Source organism: Bufo bufo, chromosome 6 (genome assembly GCF_905171765.1).
Source record: "Bufo bufo chromosome 6, aBufBuf1.1, whole genome shotgun sequence".
Lineage (NCBI taxonomy): Eukaryota > Metazoa > Chordata > Amphibia > Anura > Bufonidae > Bufo > Bufo bufo.
The window spans coordinates 411,463,681-411,484,040 of record NC_053394.1 but is presented as its reverse complement, the minus strand read 5'-3'; the positions used below and the strand labels follow the sequence as shown (position 1 = coordinate 411,484,040).

The window sequence follows — 20,360 nt, the reverse complement described above, 5'->3', positions numbered from 1 at the left end:
GAGGCCGAGAAGAATATAAATATGTTAACCTTAGAAGGCACAGCAGAACGGTCCCCTGAACGGGTTACATCATCAGGAAGAACTCCATCGTCACAGAGAGACAGGCCAGCCTCACAAAGGCCGCGATCACCACGCCGGCGAGGGAATGGCAACCGAAATTATGAGGACCGACGCTCCAGAAGGGACTAAAATGATAAATACCGGTTCTGAGGAACTTTTTGATCCTACATGATGTGGTAGATATGTTAAAAAGTTATAACGTATGATGCAGCTGGTCTATCTGATGTTTAACTAATTGACTATGTTATAATAAACTTCCATGACTCTCATGGGCCCAAACTAGTAAGCTATACAGCTGAATCGCCTTAAATGATTGACTTGGAACTACAAACAGAATGTCTGCCTAGGTACTAAGTGGAGGACTTCTTTATGTTTACTAAGCAAAGGTTCTACAGGTTAACGGATTGAGTTAATATATAATCTGTTGGATTGGAATACAGGAGGTGGAGAGATAGCGAAATCTCTAAATAGGCGAGAAAAAAGTGAAGTCAGGAATTCATAAGTTCGCAATCACCTTTGGTGATAAAGAGGTTATTTTGTTTTTTCAGTTGGGAAGGGAGGGAGTTGGGTTATTATAGCACTGCAGACAATCTACCCACACCTTGTAAGAGGAACTAGTGAGGTATCAATATGGTCAATATAGTTACCTGGAATATCAAAGGTCTACGCTCTCCACATAAGAGAATGATGGTTCTACGTCATTTGAAAAAACTACACGCGGATATTGCCCTATTGCAGAAACGCATCTAGAGGCAGCAGATTTTAAGAGAATGCAGAAACTATGGGTGGGAGAAGTGATAGGATCCCCATCTGATGGGAAGAAGGCAGGAGTACTTATACTGCTGCATAAAAAACTACATTATAAAATACTGACAACGGAGGCTGGCCACCTTAACCGTTGAAACCCCTGCAGGGACATTATCAATTTATAATGTCTATGCCCCTAATGCGCAAGCAGGTCCTTCTAATGGGAATTTAGAAAGGAGGATCCTACAAGACCCCAACAGCTTGGTACTAATAGGAGGGGATCTTAACATGGTACATTCGATCCTGGAAGATAGGAAGCGAACAAAGATTGGCAAAAAAGATAAACAGAGCATACTGTCCATACTTCCAAATATGATGAAAGTCACTAAATTAACGGATATCTGGCGGCACTGTAACCCCATGGAACGGGAATATACTCACTTCTCTCACTCTCAATGTGCTTGGTCCCGGATAGATTACTTCTTAGGATCCAGTTTATTGACCACCAAAGTGTGTGAGGTGAAGATAGAGGAGATGGTGATTTCTGACCATTCACCAGTATCATTGAGACTGAGAGAAGTCATTGCAAAAGGTCAGGATATTTTATGTAGGTTATCGGGTTACTTAGCCATGGATGAAACTTTCAAGTCCAAACTGTTAGGGTGGTGGTGGGAGTATAAAGATACAAATGGGCAACACCAGGATAATCCCCCCCTTTTTTGGGACACGGCTAAGGCTGTATTAAGAGGAAAGATCATTTCTTACACTATAGCCCAAAAGAGGGATATACGCTCTAAATTATTAGAGGCCACAAATAATTTAAGAACTCTTTACACAGAGTTTCAACAAAACCCCACAGAAGCCAACAAAACTAAATAGGTTACGGCTAAACATAATTATGATCATTACGCAGAAAAAGTAGAAAGGGTCCATGCTGATCACTCTTCGGCTTATTTTTTTAAGTTTGGTAACAAGTCAGGTAGATTACTGGCCAGGCTTGCACAAGGGAGAAGAACACAGATGCCACCTCCCAAACTTCAAACAGAGAAGGGGGATCTATCTACTGACCCAAAAGTCACCCTGGAGATTTTTAAAGGCTATTATGAGCAGTTATATGCCCAAGATCCATTCAATATTACGGAAGGTCGTGCCTTCCTAGACTCTGTCTCTTTGCCGTCTGTTGAGGAGCCGGATTTGTTAATGTTGAATGGTCCCATCACAGAGCAAGAAATCAGCTTGGTGATAAAATCCCTACATAACGGGAAGGCCCCGGGACCCGATGGTTTCCCAGCGGAATTTTATAAATCCATGGGCCCAGAAATAGTTCCTAGCCTGCTAAGATTATTTGAGTCTATTATTCAAACTCACACGGTGATGCCTTCAGGAAACTTGGCACATATTAAATTGATACCCAAACAAGATAAAGATCCCACTCTTCCGGGGTCCTATAGACCCATCTCCTTGATAAATCAGGATTTGAAGATCCTAGCAAAGATAATGGCTAACAGACTAGCTAACATTATGCCCAAGCTCATTGGTTCACACCAAGTCGGATTTGTAAAAGGCCGGTCAGCCACAATTAACATACGAACTGTTTTGGCAGTGCAGGACTGGCTCCTCAGGAGGCGGCAGACAGATGAGATGGGAAGAGAGGCTCTTTTGGCTTTAGATGCCGAAAAAGCCTTCGACAATGTAAATTGGCAGTGGTTAGATCTAGTTTTAGATAAAATAGGAATTCAGGGCCCTTTCCGGGCGTTTGTCCATGCAATTTATACCGCACCGCAGGCAAGGATCTGTCTTCCTGGTTGGTTGTCTGATCAGTTCCATCTCCGGAAAGGAACGAGACAAGGATGCCCACTTTCCCCACTTTTGTTCAACATTGCTCTTGAACCACTTGCTAGATACTTGCTGAGTTCAGGGGTTTATGAAGGAATAAAGGTGGGGAATAGAGAAATTAAACTGACATGCTTCACGGATGATATGCTATTATTTTTGCATGATCCCACTAAAGATCTGCCAAAAGTCCTAGAGGCCCTAAATAAAGTGCGAACTTTTATGGGATATAAGATCAATGTGGCTAAGTGTCAGCTGTTACATATAGGGAAAGGAATAGGAGTGAGGTATGATGATGGTCTGATTACTGTAGCGTGAGACCATATAAAATATCTGGGTATTAAAATAGGCAAGTCCCCAACTAATATGTACAAATTAAATTATGACCCCTTGATAGCTAAAATTATTCGAGAGCTACAGAAATGGCAGGAACTCCCACTGACATTATTAGGGAGAGCGAGCCTCATTAAAATGACAAGTTTCGCCAGGCTCTTATATCCGTTGCAAATGATACCGCTTTTATTGAAACACACAGACATTAATAAACTACAATCCGCGTTTATAGCTTTCCTATGGAAGGGAAAAAGACCCCGTATTGCATAGAAGAAACTTTGCCTTCTAAAATGGGAGGGGGGTTTGCAATTACCTGATATCTGGGGCTATAACTTGGCAGCACTATGGCGGTATATACGAGATTGGGTGGGAGGAACCTCACATTACGCCGATAGGGCTTTAGAGCAGGAACTTGTAACGCCACATGACCTGTAGGCTCTGTTGCACACAAAAATTCCACTACTTCCAGAGGGAGCCAAACAGGCTCTGATACTTAGGGATACAATAGCGGAGTGGAAGCATATCAGAAAATTATATAGACTACCAATTTATATCTCATCTCACCGTTATGGTTCCTTCCAGCATTTCCGCAGGGTGGTTCCAACAGATTGTTCCAGGAGTGGCGTAGGAAAAATGTGAGGAACCTAGGAGATCTTTTGACGGTAAATGGACTAAAGATGCTGTCTTGGGAGGAAGTGCAATCCAAAACACTCTATACTCCCAAATCAGTACTTACAGTATTTGCAGATAAAGACATTCTGCGCAGCCCAATCGAAAACATTGGGTACTGAGACAACCATTATTAGGTTTGCCAGTTTGATGAATCAAGGGAGCAATGTGGATTCTATTTCCATAATATATAAGAAACTGATGAATATCAAACTCGAAGGGGTTGCGCAGACGGTTTTCAAGGAATGGGAGAAACAGGTAGCTGATGACAAACTTACCTTTAAGATACGAGAGGGGATGGATAAAATAAGATGTGCTATCAGTAGTGAACACTGGAGAGAAACTCAATTCAGGATAATCCACAGGGCAACATATGCCTATAACTTATCTTACGATAATGCACCAGCGCATTACTTGAGACACTGCCCCAAATGTGATTTGTATAAAGCTGACCTTCTACATGGGATTTGGGGATGTAGTACACTTAGACCGTATTGGGAGCAAATTTGCGGATATGTTAATGACACCTGGAAGGTTGAAGTCAAAGATGTACCCCAACAATGTGTATTTCAATTTATTCCCAGAGACCAGGAAGACGCTGATTCACCTATAGTGGGCACCAGGGGACCTCATGTACTACTACTTGCGGCAAAAAAAATGTATATTGAGGAAGTGGCTTCAACCCCAGCTGCCCACTTTGGATGAAGTCATCGGCACGGTGAAAGTGCTCATGTATATGGATAGATTAGATGCGGAGCGCAACAAGGAATTATCCATACAATCTCTTATTCATAAATGGAGACCGTTCATTGAAAATTCGCTTACAGTGTATGAAAAAAAAGAAGTTATTAAACCATTTGTTGATACTACATGGTACATGAAAGCGAAACTGGCAGGTAGTTTGGGAGACCTATTGATATAGTTCAGGATGTCTTAGATTGTCTGTGGTGCTATTCTACACTCTTGATGATTGATTGAGAGAAGGGAATAAGGATGTCGAGACCATTAAACCTAAATCCACTTCTAGTTATAACTGAAACATGTCAGAATGTTTTTTTTTTAATGGAAATCCAATATCAACATGACACTTCGGGTCTTGACTGACTTTTTCTGTGGGGGAGGGGAGGGAGGGTTTTGGAGGTTTAAAAAATAAAAAAGAGATCTAGGATGACCTTTCTTTGGTATGCTATGATTACTGTTAAACCTACATCTTGTGGCATGTTATTGTCATATTTCTTTGTATGGAATGCACCATTAAATGTATTGTAATACCTTTTGTACAATTTTGCCAAGTGCCTGATTGGAATAAAAATTTTATTACAAAAAAAAAACAACACAATGTAACTCCAAGTCAATCACACTTCTGTGAAATCAAACTGTCCACTTAGGAAGCAACACTGAGTGACAATCAATTTCACATGCTGTTGTGCAAATGGGATAGACAACAGGTGGAAATTATAGGCAATTAGCAAGACACCCCCAATAAAGGAGTAGTTCTGCAGGTGGTGACCTGACCACTTCTCAGTTCCTATGCTTCCTGGCTGATGTTTTGGTCACTTTTGAATGCTGCCGGTGCTTTCACTCTAGTGGTAGCATGAGACGGAGTCTACAACCCACACAAGTGGCTCAGGTAGTGCAGCTTATCCAGGATGGCACATCAATGCGAGCTGTGGCAAGAAGGTTTGCTGTGTCTGTCAGCGTAGTGTCCAGAGCATGGAGGCGCTACCAGGAAACAGGCCAGTACATCAGGAGACGTGGAGGAGGCCGTAGGAGGGCAACAACCCAGCAGCAGGACCGCTACCTCCGCCTTTGTGCAAGGAGGAACAGGAGGAGCACTGGCAGAGCCCTGCAAAATGACCTCCAGCAGGCCACAAATGTGCATGTGTCTGCTCAAACGGTCAGAAACAGACTCCATGAGGGTGATATGAGGGCCCGACGTCCACAGGTGGGGGTTGTGCTTACAGCCCAACACCGTGCAGGACGTTTGGCATTTGCAAGAAAACACCAAGATTGGGAAATTCGCCACTGGCGCCCTGTGCTCTTCACAGATGAAAGCAGGTTCACACTGAGCACATGTGACAGACGTGAGAGTCTGGAGATGCTGTGGAGAACGTTCTGCTGCCTGCAACATCCTCCAGCATGACCGGTTTGGCATTGGGTCAGTAATGGTGTGGGGTGGCATTTCTTTGGAGGGCCGCACAGCCCTCCATATGCTCGCCAGAGGTAGCCTGACTGCCATTAGGTACCGAGATGAGATCCTCAAACCCCTTGTGAGACCATATGCTGGTGCGGTTGGCCCTGGGTTCCTCCTAATGCAAGACAATGCTAGACCTCATGTGGCTGGAGTGTGTCAGCAGTTCCTGCAAGACGAAGGCATTGATGCTATGGACTGGCCCGTCCGTTCCCCAGACCTGAATCCAATTGAGCACATCTGGGACATCATGTCTCTCGCTCTATCCACCAACGTCACGTTGCACCACAGACTGTCCAGGAGTTGGCAGATGCTTTAGTCCAGATCTGGGAGGAGATCCCTCAGGAGACCGCCCGCCACCTCATCAGTAGCATGCACAGGCGTTGTAGGGAGGTCATACAGGCACGTGGAGGCCACACACACTACTGAGCCTCATTTTGACTTGTTTTAAGGACATTACATCAAAGTTGGATCAGCCTGTAGTGTGTTTTTCCACTTTAATTTTGAGGGTGACTCCAAATCCAGACCTCCATGGGTTAAAAAATTTGATTTCCATTTTTTTTTTTGTGTGATTTTGTTGTCAGCACATTCAACTATGTAAAGAACAAAGTATTTCAGAAGAATATTTAATTAATTCAGATCTAGATTGTGTTATTTTTGTGTTCCCTTTATTTTTTTGAGCAGTGTACATCTGCAAACCTTATATAAATTCAGAGAATGCGATATAGAAGTAGGAAAAGAAATAGATGATTTAAAGAAAGAAATCGTGTCTGGAACAAAAGGGCAAAGAGCTAATTTTTCGTTCTAGGGTGCAACTCGTGGAGGAGAACGAAACCTGTTCCAGATACTTTTTTAAAAAAACAAATAAAAAGAATATAATAGAAAACATTGAAGGAGAAGGAAATATGCAAAATATTTTTTTAAAAAGTCCATGATTTTTATTTCTCCCTATTCAGTGTAAAACCTGTGGATCAAAATTTTATGAAAGACTCATTGAGGGAGATTACTACTTTTTTAGACCCTGTTTCTCAGCAATTTTTATTACAGAATCTGTCAGAACAGGAGATTCTAGAGACAGTAAAAAGTTTTAAAGCAGGTAAAGTACCTGGGCCAGATGGTATAACCATTGAATTTTATGTGAAATTTTGTGACCTTTTAAAAGATGATTTTAACAGTCTTTTTGATGATGTTTTTAAATCCAAGTTTTTACCCAGATCCTGGAAGAAGGGTGAGGTCTCCCTGCTGTATAAAAAAAGGAGACTAGACCGATCTAAAGAACTGGAGACCAATAACCCTTCTGAACACTGACTACAAAATCATGGCAAAAATATGCGCAAGCAGGTTGAAAGCAGTAGTCAGTAAATTAATACACTCTAACCAGGTATGCAGAGTTCCAGGGAGGAGTATCTGGGATAACCTGAATTTAATAAAAGACTGTATAGAGGAGACGAAGTCTAGGAGTAATAAACTGGCTATTTTATCAATTGATTTTGAAAAAGCCTTTGATAGAGCCTCTCACTTTTATCTTTTTAAGGTTTTAGCGAAAATGGGTATACCAGAAGGTTTTTTTATTGTCCTTAAAAGCATTTTATAAAGATTGTACAAGTAAAATTTTAGTTAACGGTTTTAAAACAAGGGTGTCCCTTGTCCCCACTGCTTTTTATATGTGCATTGGAGCCCCTATTGAGTGCAATCAGAAAAGACAAACAGATCCAAGCAGTCCCCTTGCCGGGTGGAGGGGGTGTAGAGGCAAAAGTAGTGGGGTACATGGATGACGTCGTGGTACTTTGCAGGGACACCCTTTAAATTCAAAAAACATTAAAACAGATTAAGTTTTATTGTTGTGCCTCTAGTTTTAAAATAAATTTGAGTAAAAGTAGTATTTTAAATATTTGAGGTATGGAGATAAAAGATGTACCAGTTCCTGTGTCCTATTGTGTAACGATTTTAGGTATCTCCTTCAATGAGTCTAACAGTGGTCTTAATAGTTGGAACATGGTGGCACAAAAAGTCAATCAAAAAATTTGTATGAGGAAACTAACCATGGAAGGGAAAATTTTAATTGTCAAGATGATTATTTTACCTATTTTATTATATCCAAATATGGTTTTTCCTCCCCCAGCGACGCTTTTAAGGAAAATAACTAAAGCTTGTTTTACTTTCTTTTGGAGCTCTAAAATGGAAAAGCTGAAAAGAGAATATGTGATGAAAACAAAACCCAAGGGTGGTAAAGACTTTCCTGATTTTAACAGTTTCCTTTTAATAAATTTTTTTAGCTTTTGTTTTAATGCTCTATTTAAGGATCATTATTGGTCATATTTTATTCGTTTTAACACAGGTTGTTTTATGAGAAGGTACAGCTGGTTCAGTACAGTTTTATCCAATCCATATGCTTTTAAATTACCTGTTAGTTACCAATTTTTAGAAAAAATAGTGACCAATTTTAACCTTAAAAACAAAAGCATTAATGAGCTAAAAGATAGTAAAAAATTAATTAAGGAAATCAAAGGAAAAGAGACAGTTTGTGAGATTTCAGTGAAGAATTGTGTACTAATATTTGGAAGATAACCAACATTTCATACCTTTTTAATTCACAGAAGGACCTGGCCTGGAGCTGCATTCACCAATGTCTTCCATGCCGGGCATTCCAATACAGGAGAGGATATACAAGAACAGAAATATGCCCAAGAGAAGGATGCAGAGAAGTGGAGTCCGTGCACCATCTTCTGTGGTCCTGTCCCTTTGCCCAAGACTTCTGGAGGAAATTGCACCCCTTACTTGGAAGAATAACCGGAATAAAGACTTTTAACTACAACGTAATTTTATATGGACTAATGGAATGCCCAACGGCTACCCACAAAATAAAGGCATGGAAGATGGTGAATTGCGCAAAAGAAGCTCTATGGAAGGCCAGGAACATATTGGTTTTTAAGCATGATGTTTTAGGTCTTTGTCTCTGTGATATGTATATTTATTATTTGATTGATAGGAAAGTCAATGCCACCCTTGCAAGGGAATGGTTTTTAAAAGAATGGAACACGATGACTTAAGGTGCCACCATGTTATTTTATTAACTATGTGATTTGTAACTTTTTTTACATTTTTAATGTGATGATTGTACAAATTTACTAGTGTTTTAAATAAAAATGTGTCATCCCTGAATAAGGGATTACCAACTAAAAAAAAAAAAAATCTGTTCTTATCAGTTTAATATCTGATACGTCCCCTATCTGGTGACCATATATTAAATGGATTTTTCTAACAGGGAGATGGAAAAAGAGCTTGCTCTGTCCACTTCACGCATTGACCTGGTATTGCAGTACCTCCAGGACCGATGCACCCCTTCTAATTCAGTATGAAAAACAGAATGAAATTGATTGCAAGCATCCTTCCAGCAAGGAAGTGAAGTCTGCACTTCAGCTTCTCCTCTGTCTTCCCAGTCAGTGCTGTGCAGTGCTGCTTCCTGCATTCCTGTATCTAGTCTGTCAATCTCCTAATTGTATCAGCTGTTGGTTTGTTCCAGCACCAAACAACCCAGCCAGCCAGTCTCCTCACACCCTAAATCCAATTAAGACTAATGGGTTAATTGGCTTATCACCTCAATGAAGTGTTTGGACCGCCACGCACATTACCTTGGGTTTGATTTGGGCCTGTTGTGCACACCTGCGATGCTGAGTTGTCCCTGGGAATTGACCCTTTTGTAGCAAGTTGGCTGGATGTAACCATTTTTCCTTGCTTCATTAAATGAGTAAAGTAGTCCAGCACTTCCTATGTATCGGCAGCAGCAGCTGGGCCCACCTTGTCTGGACAATGGACGGAACACTGCACGTGTCACAGGAGGCTTGTCAGGTCAGAGGTTAAGTAAGGTTAGGTCAGTGGATGACATCACAAGGGCCCTGGCGGAACACTCGACAATGGTGCCCTGACTTCACAATCAACAATGCATACCCCTTTTTTTTCTTTTTTCTTTCACTACTCCTCATATCATGTTTTCTGCTTGGCTTGCTTTGGCACCAGGAATTGCGTGCGAAGAAAAGGCGTGTCCAAAAGTTGCGGGTGGGCGGAGCTATGCAGATAATTTCTGAGCGTAGGACGCACGCACGTTTTCCCTGGTTTGTGAGAGAAAGAAGCCTCCCGGACTGTGTCTGGGTCTGGGGCATGTAGTCTATTGCCTTAAGAAGTGCTCTGCATTGGGGACCATCGGCCTGTACTGCGAACCCTTTCAGGTTATCGCTTCTCGGCCTTTTGGCTAAGATCAAGTGTCTGGCCAAGGGGGCTTCCTACCATGCTCTTGGCCCTGCAGCTTTAATGCTGCCCGCTGCTATTAGGAGAGGGTTGGATACCTGGAAGGCGATCTGAAGACGGAGATAGGCGTAAGGATCGATTACGCTAGGACCGGAGACTTCCGGGTCCGGAATGCTTTCGGGATTACTGTTGATGAGGAGAAAAAGGCCAAGTTTACTGATGACTATCTTGTGAAGGAGGTACTTTTTAAAACCTTACATGTAAATATGTCGGATGTTCTATGCTTGCAAGACAGAATGGGTGGACGCCGCGTGTTAGTCCTGACATTATTGGAGCTTGCCACAATTTATACTTATTTTTGGAAGCAAATAAAAATAACCCTGGCTTGGACGGTTTGACATTTACCATCTTATATAACAGAGATGTGTATTTAGTTGTTTTTATGTATAATCCATACGTAGACACGGATGATATTTTTCTTTTCTTGACCAAATACTGCGAAAAAGTGGTATATTCACACAAAGTTATAGGGACTCACGGCCTATGGACAGGCAAACATAAATACTTTGTAAGGTTCCGCCCTGACCCGCTGAGTCCAGGAGGAGTGAGTCATCCGCCTCAGAGTTTCACCATCGGTAAAGACAAAGGTCTTATTTTTTTTCAGGATGCACCATCGTATTGCCGAAAATGTCAAATGTATGGACATGTGCAAGCAAACTGTGAGCGTCCTTTTGTTTCTTGTCTAAAATGTCGTAAAGAAGGGCATGCTGCAAAGGACTGTACGAATCCCTTCCCGGGGTTACAGAGCAAAACCTACCTCCTATGCAAATGCAGTCTGGGTAAGAGCTGCAGGGCCTCAACAAACACAGCTCAGAGAGCAACCACACAGAGAGTAATTTTAATTAATTATTCTTTATTGGATATCCAACATGATAGATGGTATATCAATTAAAAAACATATACAAAAGACAGTACATACTGGGAACAGATCGGTGTTACAATAAATGTATAAAAACAGAGTAAGCTCCAAACCAATAAGGGACTAGTATCCCCCCGTACACAGTAGCGCAGTATCAGCTAGGTGGGGCACATATAGCAATAGAGGCATCCAGAGCATACATACACCAACACTCCAAACATTTAAGGGGGTGTAAGCCTGGATGCCGCCCACAACAAGCGGAGACTGCAGGAGATAAGGGGGGAAAAAAACACTGTTTAAAGTGCAAGTGCAATAAATACCTACTGACCCTGGTCTGAAACAGCCGCCCGACGATCGTTTCGCAAAGTGCTTCCTCTTGGGGCCCCAAGAGGAAGCACTTTGCGAAACGATCGTCGGGCGGCTGTTTCAGACCAGGGTCAGTAGGTATTTATTGCACTTGCACTTTAAACAGTGTTTTTTTCCCCCCTTATCTCCTGCAGTCTCCGCTTGTTGTGGGCGGCATCCAGGCTTACACCCCCTTAAATGTTTGGAGTGTTGGTGTATGTATGCTCTGGATGCCTCTATTGCTATATGTGCCCCACCTAGCTGATACTGCGCTACTGTGTACGGGGGGATACTAGTCCCTTATTGGTTTGGAGCTTACTCTGTTTTTATACATTTATTGTAACACCGATCTGTTCCCAGTATGTACTGTCTTTTGTATATGTTTTTTAATTGATATACCATCTATCATGTTGGATATCCAATAAAGAATAATTAATTAAAATTACTCTCTGTGTGGTTGCTCTCTGAGCTGTGTAGGTGATAATACGAATAACTCCATGCGAGATATTTATGATATAGTTGTTTTTTGGTGCTTCAGGGCCTCAACAAAGCATAGTGCAAGTTATAAACAGACACTCAATACAGGTCACCGATTAATGAGCACCGCATACAAAGTGGCTAGTTAACAGCCACAATTTACTTACTCAGAATCAAGGTGAGTTTGGCCTCGTATTCTTTGGACAAGAAAAAGGATAGCTCTTGTCCTCACTGATGCAGGGGAAGTGTCCCTTTTGGAAGGGAAGCGTGGAGACCTTCTCGGCATGGGTTCGACAACTAAATCAGAACGAGATTGGCCTCCATTTTACATCTGAATGTGACCCATCTAAACTTCCTTTCCTTGACATCACAATAAATTTAAACCATCAGGGATGCCTGGAAACATCAATATACCGTAAGCCTACTTCGACTAATTCCCTCCTGAGGTGGGAAAGTAGCCATCCATACCCCCTCAGGAAGGGAATACCAAGAGGTCAGTACCTGCGTCTTAGACGAAATTGCTCTAAGCGCTCGGATTTCGTGAGACAGGCGGGCGACTTAAAAACCCGCTTTTTGGACCGCGGCTATCCAGTGGGTGTGCTTACACCAGCTTACCAGACCGCCCTGAACAAGGACAGAGTGTCTCTCCTGACGCCAAGAACAGATGCTCCTGCAAACAATAGCCCCAGTGATGACAGAGAGATCTGTCTTATTAGTACCTTTAATGGTTGTTCCTCAGGTATCAGAGATATCATCTCAAAACATTGGCACGTGCTCTTAATGGATACTGATGTTCGCGGGGCCATAAAGGGGTACCCCAGCATCACTTACAGACGGGGCAGAAGCATCCGCGATATGCTGGTACACAGCCATTATACATCAGGGCCCAAGCCTAAGACTTGGCTGGAAAGAGGCATCAGTGGAAACCACAAATGTGGTAGATGCGTGGCGTGCCCCTTTATGGTCAAAGCGAAGTCATTCAGGAGCAACAACACAAATAAAGTCTATACAATTACGGACTTTATTAACTGCAGAAGCACAGGTCTGGTGTACAAGATTACATGCGAATGTGGCAAAGAGTATATTGGGAAGACTGGTAGGGAGTTTAGGAGGAGAATAGGAGAACATTTGAGCGATATAAGAAACGAAAAAGACACATCGGTGGCACGTCACGTTAACACCAAACATGGAGGGAGACCGGACTGTCTATCCTTCTCTGGAATTGAAAAAATTAAACCTGGCACCAGAGGAGGTGATTTTGATAGAAGGATCCTGCAATGCGAGGCTAAATGGATCTTCTATCTCAAAACAGTCCATCCATTTGGTTTAAACGAACAGCAAAACTTTTGCTGTTTTTTGTGACGTACATTTAAAGCTCAACAATTATGGAGGGATATTTGCCGTGCCCCTCTTCTCATGGTATGTGCCCGATCTATGGACGCATGAGATGGGATGATGGACAAGAATGTAAATAACAGAGAGGGAATCCGCCAACCGCGGCTTCCATTCCCCTCTTCCATCCCCCATAAGTGTTCAGGATGATCCTCAGACTAGACGCTGTCCCATCTGAGCATATGGGTTATGATGGTGGATACACCCCACTGTGTTTACATATAGCGCAATTGATAAGGAGTGGGCTTTCTTTGACTGGATAATGATCTCCAGTTCTAATGCTGTCACCTTTTAAACCATGAGCGCAAAGGACGCGATGGTGGAATCACCTAAAAAATAGCATTATAATATGATCATGCTCAGGTTTTCTGGCCTAAGAACCGGTCAGTGTTTGAAAGGGGAGGAGCTTATACACGGTGGTAATGCCAAATAATATCTGTAATGCGATTGTGCAAAAAAAGAGGGTTAGTCAGCACCTCCCAGTGCGCAGGTGCACGCCGCCATGGCAAAGACCTAGAGGAAAAAAAGGAGACAATGCGGCAGCACTCTGCAAATCAGACAAAGTACAACAATGCTTACAAAAATTATGGTGCTAATACTACGCTTAAAAAGCGAGATGCTTGGTCAATGCATTTTGTACAAAACCATCTAAGCCCGTATGCCAAACGTCAAGGCGATCTCTGTTACACGGGTCCTAACACTAAATACTACCTGTTATGCGCCATAATGACCGCCATAAAATTCAGGGAGTGTTGGACCCACATGCATGTTGGATCCACTCTGCCTTTTTCCGTTTTTTGTGCCAAAATGGCCTCCATTACAAGGGATGCAGGTACCAACATGCATGCTGAGCCCACTCTATACCCTTCCTGGTGCTAAACAGCTTCCAATGAATGTAGTGAGAGCAGGCCACAGCTTTATACTGAAAATAATTAAAATCAGCCTATGGGGCAGACAGGCTAATCAGGAGTGCACGACTCGCTGGAGTGCCACATCTCCAGCATTGTAAATCTGCAAAAAAAGAGGGTTAGTCAGCGATTGTGCATTTATGAAAATGACAGGCAAGGTATCAAGTGCCTGCTACGGAGGCCAAGTGTCATGAGCCTAGCAGTTGCTATGCAACAGCAACGCTCTGACTTAGGCTCCGACCTCACTTCCGGTTTAGCCGCATCATGTGACGCTGACTTCCGGTCAGGTGGAACGCACGCGAGCGGCGTGCGTTCCACGTTGAAATACATGCGTTCCACGATACCTGGACAGGTGAGTCAATTGATCACTGGGGGCGTACACGCAGCGGAGGTAGAGGTATAAGAGGAGGCGGCTAATGACCATTCAATGCTCACCCAAACTACTGTTATGTTGGGTGAGACATGGACTGACAAGGGACACTTCCCCTGCATCAGTGAGGACAAGAGCTATCCTTTTTCTTGTCCAAAGAATACGAGGCCAAACTCACCTTGATTCTGAGTAAGTAAATTGTGGCTGTTAACTAGCCACTTTGTATGCGGTGCTCATTAATCGGTGACCTGTATTGAGTGTCTGTTTATAACTTTTATTTGTAGTTGCCCTTGAATATACATACGGAGCCCCCTGATGATGTCCAGAAGTGACAGAAACATGGCATGTAGGGCGTTATAATTAGGGCCTATTAGGTATACAGACCCATACTGAGGGAAAGGCTCGGTGTGGGGTCGCCCCTGTCGGGGCGGGTGCTCCATTGTGGTAGGCAGGCTTGAGTCCCTATCCCCCTAGGCAGGCAGGAAAGCCACAATAGGGCCTTTCAGGATATATTGTGCCAATACCACAACAGCACCTGGTCACATTGGTCCGTGGCTAAACCATCGCCAGGACCATCCTTCACAGTTGGACCCCGCCCAGACGAGGTGAGATCCACCCATCTTTTCTTTTTATTAGTTCTTAACGGAATATGAATATGAATTGATGCAGCGGAGGAATTTATTGTTGTCTTTGTCGTCTCTCACCTAGTGTGACTTAATATTTTAAATGACCTAGTAAAGGTTACGTTTTAAATAATCCCAGTTTACAATATTTTTTCTGCATGATTTGGGTGTAACTTTATACCACGTTTAACTAACACTAAGAGTGGTATACACAATTTGTTTTAGCTTGGTATCCAACCTTGTACAAATGGACTGTTTGCGGTGCATTAAAAGGGGAGTTTGGTCTGTCAATGTATGTGAAGCGGGCGTAACCCTTACACTACCAGATCGATACAACATCATACCTGATCGTATACACACACTGGATGTTTTAAACCACGTTGTTCAAAAAATATTTGGATTGTTAGGTGATATATGCCCTTTATGGATTAAAATCCAACTCTGTGTCAACTATGTAATTTTCCATTGGAGTTTTGCCATGGATCCCCCTCCGGCATGCGACAGTCCAGGTGTTAGTCCCCTTGAAACAACTTTTCCATCACTACTGTGGCTAGAAAGAGTCCCTGTGGGTTTTAAAATTTGCTTGCCTATTGAAGTCTATGGCAGAAATTCGCATTCGCCGTTCGCGAACGGAAAATTTTATGTTCACGACATCACTAGTCATATCCTTAAATGTGAGGCTATTAAAGTCTAAAACTAGACGAACTGCCATTTTTGATTGGATAAAAAATCAAAGTCCAGATATAGCTTGCCTTCAGGAATGTGGCATTTCGGAACCTGTGCCCGCAGATGAATGGCCTTACGGGGACACTTTGTGGTCAGGTTCTTCTGTAAAAACGATGGTGTGGGGATATTATTGTGTCACAAGGATTGTTTTTTTGAGAGTTACACGGTTGTGGAGGCGGGGAGGTGTGTGGTTGCCATAATTAATTATAAAGGTTGGAGGATTAGAGTTATTAATGTTTATTGTCCTGCTAGGAAGAATGGAAGAATGAGCGTTTAGAGTTGCTGGAAAAGTTAAATATTTTTTTGTTAGGCAGGATGCCGACTATTTTGTTAGGCGACTTTAACTGTACAATTGAGGGGGAGAAAAGGGATGTGACGGGGAATAAGTTATGCAAAATTATTGTAGATCTTTCTTTTGTTGATGTTGCTTTGACCTTAGGAAAGCCACCACCTGCTACTTATAGGGCAGATGGGGGGGGGGGGGGGGGTATTACTTCAAGAATTGATTTTGTCTTTTTGTCTAAAAATGTAAGTTGTAAAAAAATGTTACAATTTGATGTCTTATTTTCGGATCATATGTGTTTATCTTGTTGTGTGGAAGGGGATGAAGAGGCTATGTATGGTAGAGGTGTGTGGAAATTGAATGTGGTTTTGTTGGAGGATGAGATAGTGATGAGAGTTTTTAAGTATCAGTATGAAAGGTGGAAACTGAGAAAGAATGATTTTGTGAATGTGTTACTTTGGTGGGAATGGGTAAAATCGAGAAATAAACTCTTTTTAAAAAATGGGCGTATAAGAGAGCGAGAAAGTTGAAGAATGAATGTAAGAATCTAAATCATAGGATTGAGTGGTTGAGAAAAATGAATGCTAAGGGAGTGGATGTGAAAGTCTTGTTAGATGAAGCGAAAAAGGAAAGGAATTTGTTTATGGATAAAAAGGGAAAGGAGATTATCTTTAGGACTAAAGTTGAGGTGATTGAGAAGAATGAGAAGTGCTCTAGATTTTTCTTTAAGAAGGTATGTGATAAAAGAAAGGACATGTGGGAATTGGTGGACAATAGTGGTGCGTGTGTTAGTGGTAAAAGTGTGATTGGGGTTGTAGAAGACTTTTATGGGAGTTTATATGGGAAGAAATGGATAGAAATGGATTGATGAAGGTTTAATGTGGGAAGTGTTGAATGCGTTGGATGAGAAACTTTGTGTGGATAGTCATGAGTTGTTGAGTGCTGAAAATTCTATAGAGGAAGTAAGAAAGATTGTTTGGCGTTGTAAGAAAAACAAGACGCCTGGTAAGGATGGATTGTCGATAGAATTCTATGTGAGATTGTGGGAGTGGATTGGAAAAGATTTTGTGGAAGAATGGAGTAATAGGTAATTCAATGAAGGATGGTGTGGTCGTTCTGATTTTTAAAAAAGGTGATAGGAATAGGATAGAGAATTGGAGACCTATCACTTTATTAAACGCGGATTATAAAATCTACGCTAAGTTGTTGGCGACTCGGATGCGTGATGTAATTGGTGAGGTTGTGAATGAAGACCAGGTTTGTGCAGTGCCAGGTAGGAGTATGAATGGGAATTTAGTTTTGTTGAGAGATGTGATTGGGGACTGTATGTATAGAGGGCAGAAAAGTATGTTACTATCAATTGATTTCGAAAAGGCGTATGACAGAGTGGCTCATCGATTTATGTTTATTGTGTTGGAGTGGATGGGGTTTCCGAGAGTGTGAAGAGTTTATATAGGAATGTGTTAAGTGAATTTTTGATTAATGGATGGTTGAGTAAAAAGGTGAGTGTTCAAAGTGGTTTGAGGCAGGGCTGTCCTATGTCGCCTGTGCTTTTTATTGCTGTGATTGAAGTGTTGCTGTGTTTGGTAAGAAAGGATAAAGTGATGAAAGGTATGGGGAAAGTTGTGAAGGTATTAGGATATATGGACGATGTTGTGGTGGTAAGTGATAATCTGGCTAGTATGAGGAGAGTGCGGTTATGGCTGGATATGTTTTGTAGTGTGTCAGCTTTCAAAGGGAATTGGAGTAAGTGTAGCTTTAAATGTTTTGTGGATAGGAGAATTTGTCTGGAGAATGTGAAGAATGAGAGTGGTGATGTGAAGGTGTTGGGTATTCGTTTCAATGATGATTTGAAAGGGAATGAGAGTTGGGATGAATGTGGAAGAAAGATTGAGAAGAAGCTTAATTTTTGGAGAATGAGAGACCGTTCACTTACAGGGAAAGTGCTGATAATTAAGGCAGTTATTCTACCAATAATTCTTTTTGTGGCTGGGGTGTATCCTGTATGTTCAAAAAAAGTTATGAAAGCGGAGAGATTAGTGTTTACGTTAATGTGGGGAAGTCGTATGGAAAGATTAAAAAGAGAGTATGTGTATAAAAGTAGTATGAATGGTGGTTTGAATTTCCCTAATTTTGAGATTTTTCTTGGTTTAAGTTATATTAAAAAATTTGTGTTTAGTGGGAAAACAGAATAAGTGTGCTTATATGGTAAAATATATGGCTGGTTGGATGATGTATGGATTGAAGTGGCGTGAAAGGGATGCTAGAGTGCCTGTGTCTTTTAAGTGCCCGGTATGGTATGAGGTGATCGAAAAGTTTATTAGAAAGTTTGATTTGTTGGCTGTAGGAATGAATGATTTTAAGGATAAGCGAAAAGTGATGATGAAAATTAAACAAAGAGAGATTGCATGTGATATTGTGGGGTTGAGGTCGGATGATGCAGTGAGTGTGTGGAAAAAAGTGTTGATACGTGGTGTATCAAACAAACAGAAATACATCGTGTGGATGAGGCTACATAATATCTTGCCAGTTAGAGAGTTTCAGAAAAAGAGGGATCTAATTAGAACAGAATTTTGTCCAAGGGAAGGGTGTGGGGGTAATGAATCTGTAAGGCACTTGTTCTGGGAATGTGAGTATGCATCTGAAGTATGGAGTAGTGTGAGTGGGCTTGTAAAAGAATTGACAGGTGTGGTACGTATGGATTGGAAAGCGGGGATGTTCGGTATTGGGGCAAGAGGTAGGGTGAATGAAAGAATTTTGTGGTTCATTATGGTTTGTATTATGGAGTGTTTGTGGGATGTGAGAAATTTGTTAGTCTTTAAGAAGAATGTGGTGTCAGGGAGTGAGTGTGTAAAGTTATTTTTGTCCAGACTTTATATAAGTTATATGTGGGATAAGCAGTATGGTGGCGGCTTGGATTCAGAGGGAATTTGGAAAGTCAAGAAGTGGAGATTTCTGATTAAGTATTGATGTAGGTGTGTTATTTTTTCATATGGTAATGCCTGGTATTTTGTTTCTTCTGTTCTGTATATATGCATTAACTTTTGTCTTGAATTAAAATAATAAAAAAATAATAATAATCTGTTCTTATCAGTTTAATATCTGATACGTCCCCTATCTGGGGACCATATATTAAATGGATTTTTCGAACAGGGAGATGGAAAAAGAGCTTGCTCTGTCCACTCCACGCATTGACCTGGTATTGCAGTACCTCAAGGACCGATGCACCCCTTCTAATCCAGTATGAAAAACAGAATGAAATTGTTTGATTGCAAACATCCTTCCAGCAAGCAAGTGTAAAGTTGTGTGTGTCCTGCCTCCCTCAGGAGTCTGCACTTCAGCTTCTCCTCTGTCTGCCCAGTCAGTGCAGTGCTGTGCTGCTTTCTGCATATAATACCTGCATCTAGTCTGTCAATCTCCTAATTGCATCAGCTGTTGGTTTGTTCCAGCACCAAGCAACCCAGCCAGCCAGTCTCCTCACACCCTAAATCCAATTAAGACTGATGGGTTAATTGGCTTATCACCTGAATGAAGTGTTTGGACCTCCATGCACATTACCTTGGGTTTGATTTGGGCCTGTTGTGCACACCTGCGATGCTGAGTTGTCCCTGGGAATTGACACATTTGTAGCAAGTTGGCTGGATGTAACCATTTTTCCTTGCTTCATTAAATGAGTAAAGTTTGCCTGTGTCTCCCTCTTGTGGATCTATCATTTGAACTGGATTACTTGGAGGCTAAAAAGTAGTCCAGCACTTCCTATGTATCTGCAGCAGCAGCTGGACCTACCTTGTCTGGACAATGGACGGAACACTGCACAGGTCACAGGAGACTTGTCAGGTCAGTGGATGACATCACAAGGGCCCTGACGGAACACTCAACAATGGGGCCCTGACATCACAATCAACAACAATGCATACCCTTTTTTTTTTTTTTCACTACTACTTCTCCATTCACTCCTCATATCATGTTTTCTGCTTGGCATGCTTTGGCACCAGGAATTGCGTGTGAAGAAAAGGCGTAGCTAAAAGTTGCGGGTGGGTGGAGCTATGCAGATAGCGAACACGAAGAGGAGCATGCTGGTGATTTCTGAGCGTAGGACGCACGCACGTTTTCCCTGGTTTGTGAGAGAAAGATACCTCCCGGACTGTGTCTGGGGCCTGTAGTCTATTGCCTTCAGAAGTGCTCTGCATTGGGGACCATCGGCCTATACTGCGAACCCTTTCAGGTTATCGCTTCTCG

At 42.1% G+C, this 20,360-nt stretch overlaps 2 non-coding genes across 2 annotated transcripts; both read left to right on the top strand.

Moving 5' to 3' along the window:
* The first annotated feature begins 8,986 nt into the window (after positions 1 to 8,986).
* On the top strand, positions 8,987 to 9,178 carry LOC121006491. Its single transcript, XR_005780308.1, has one exon. It is a non-coding gene; the product is annotated as a U2 spliceosomal RNA (small nuclear RNA).
* A 9,980-nt stretch (positions 9,179 to 19,158) lies between these two features.
* On the top strand, positions 19,159 to 19,354 carry LOC121006467. Its single transcript, XR_005780292.1, has one exon. It is a non-coding gene; the product is annotated as a U2 spliceosomal RNA (small nuclear RNA).
* Positions 19,355 to 20,360: the final 1,006 nt, after the last annotated feature.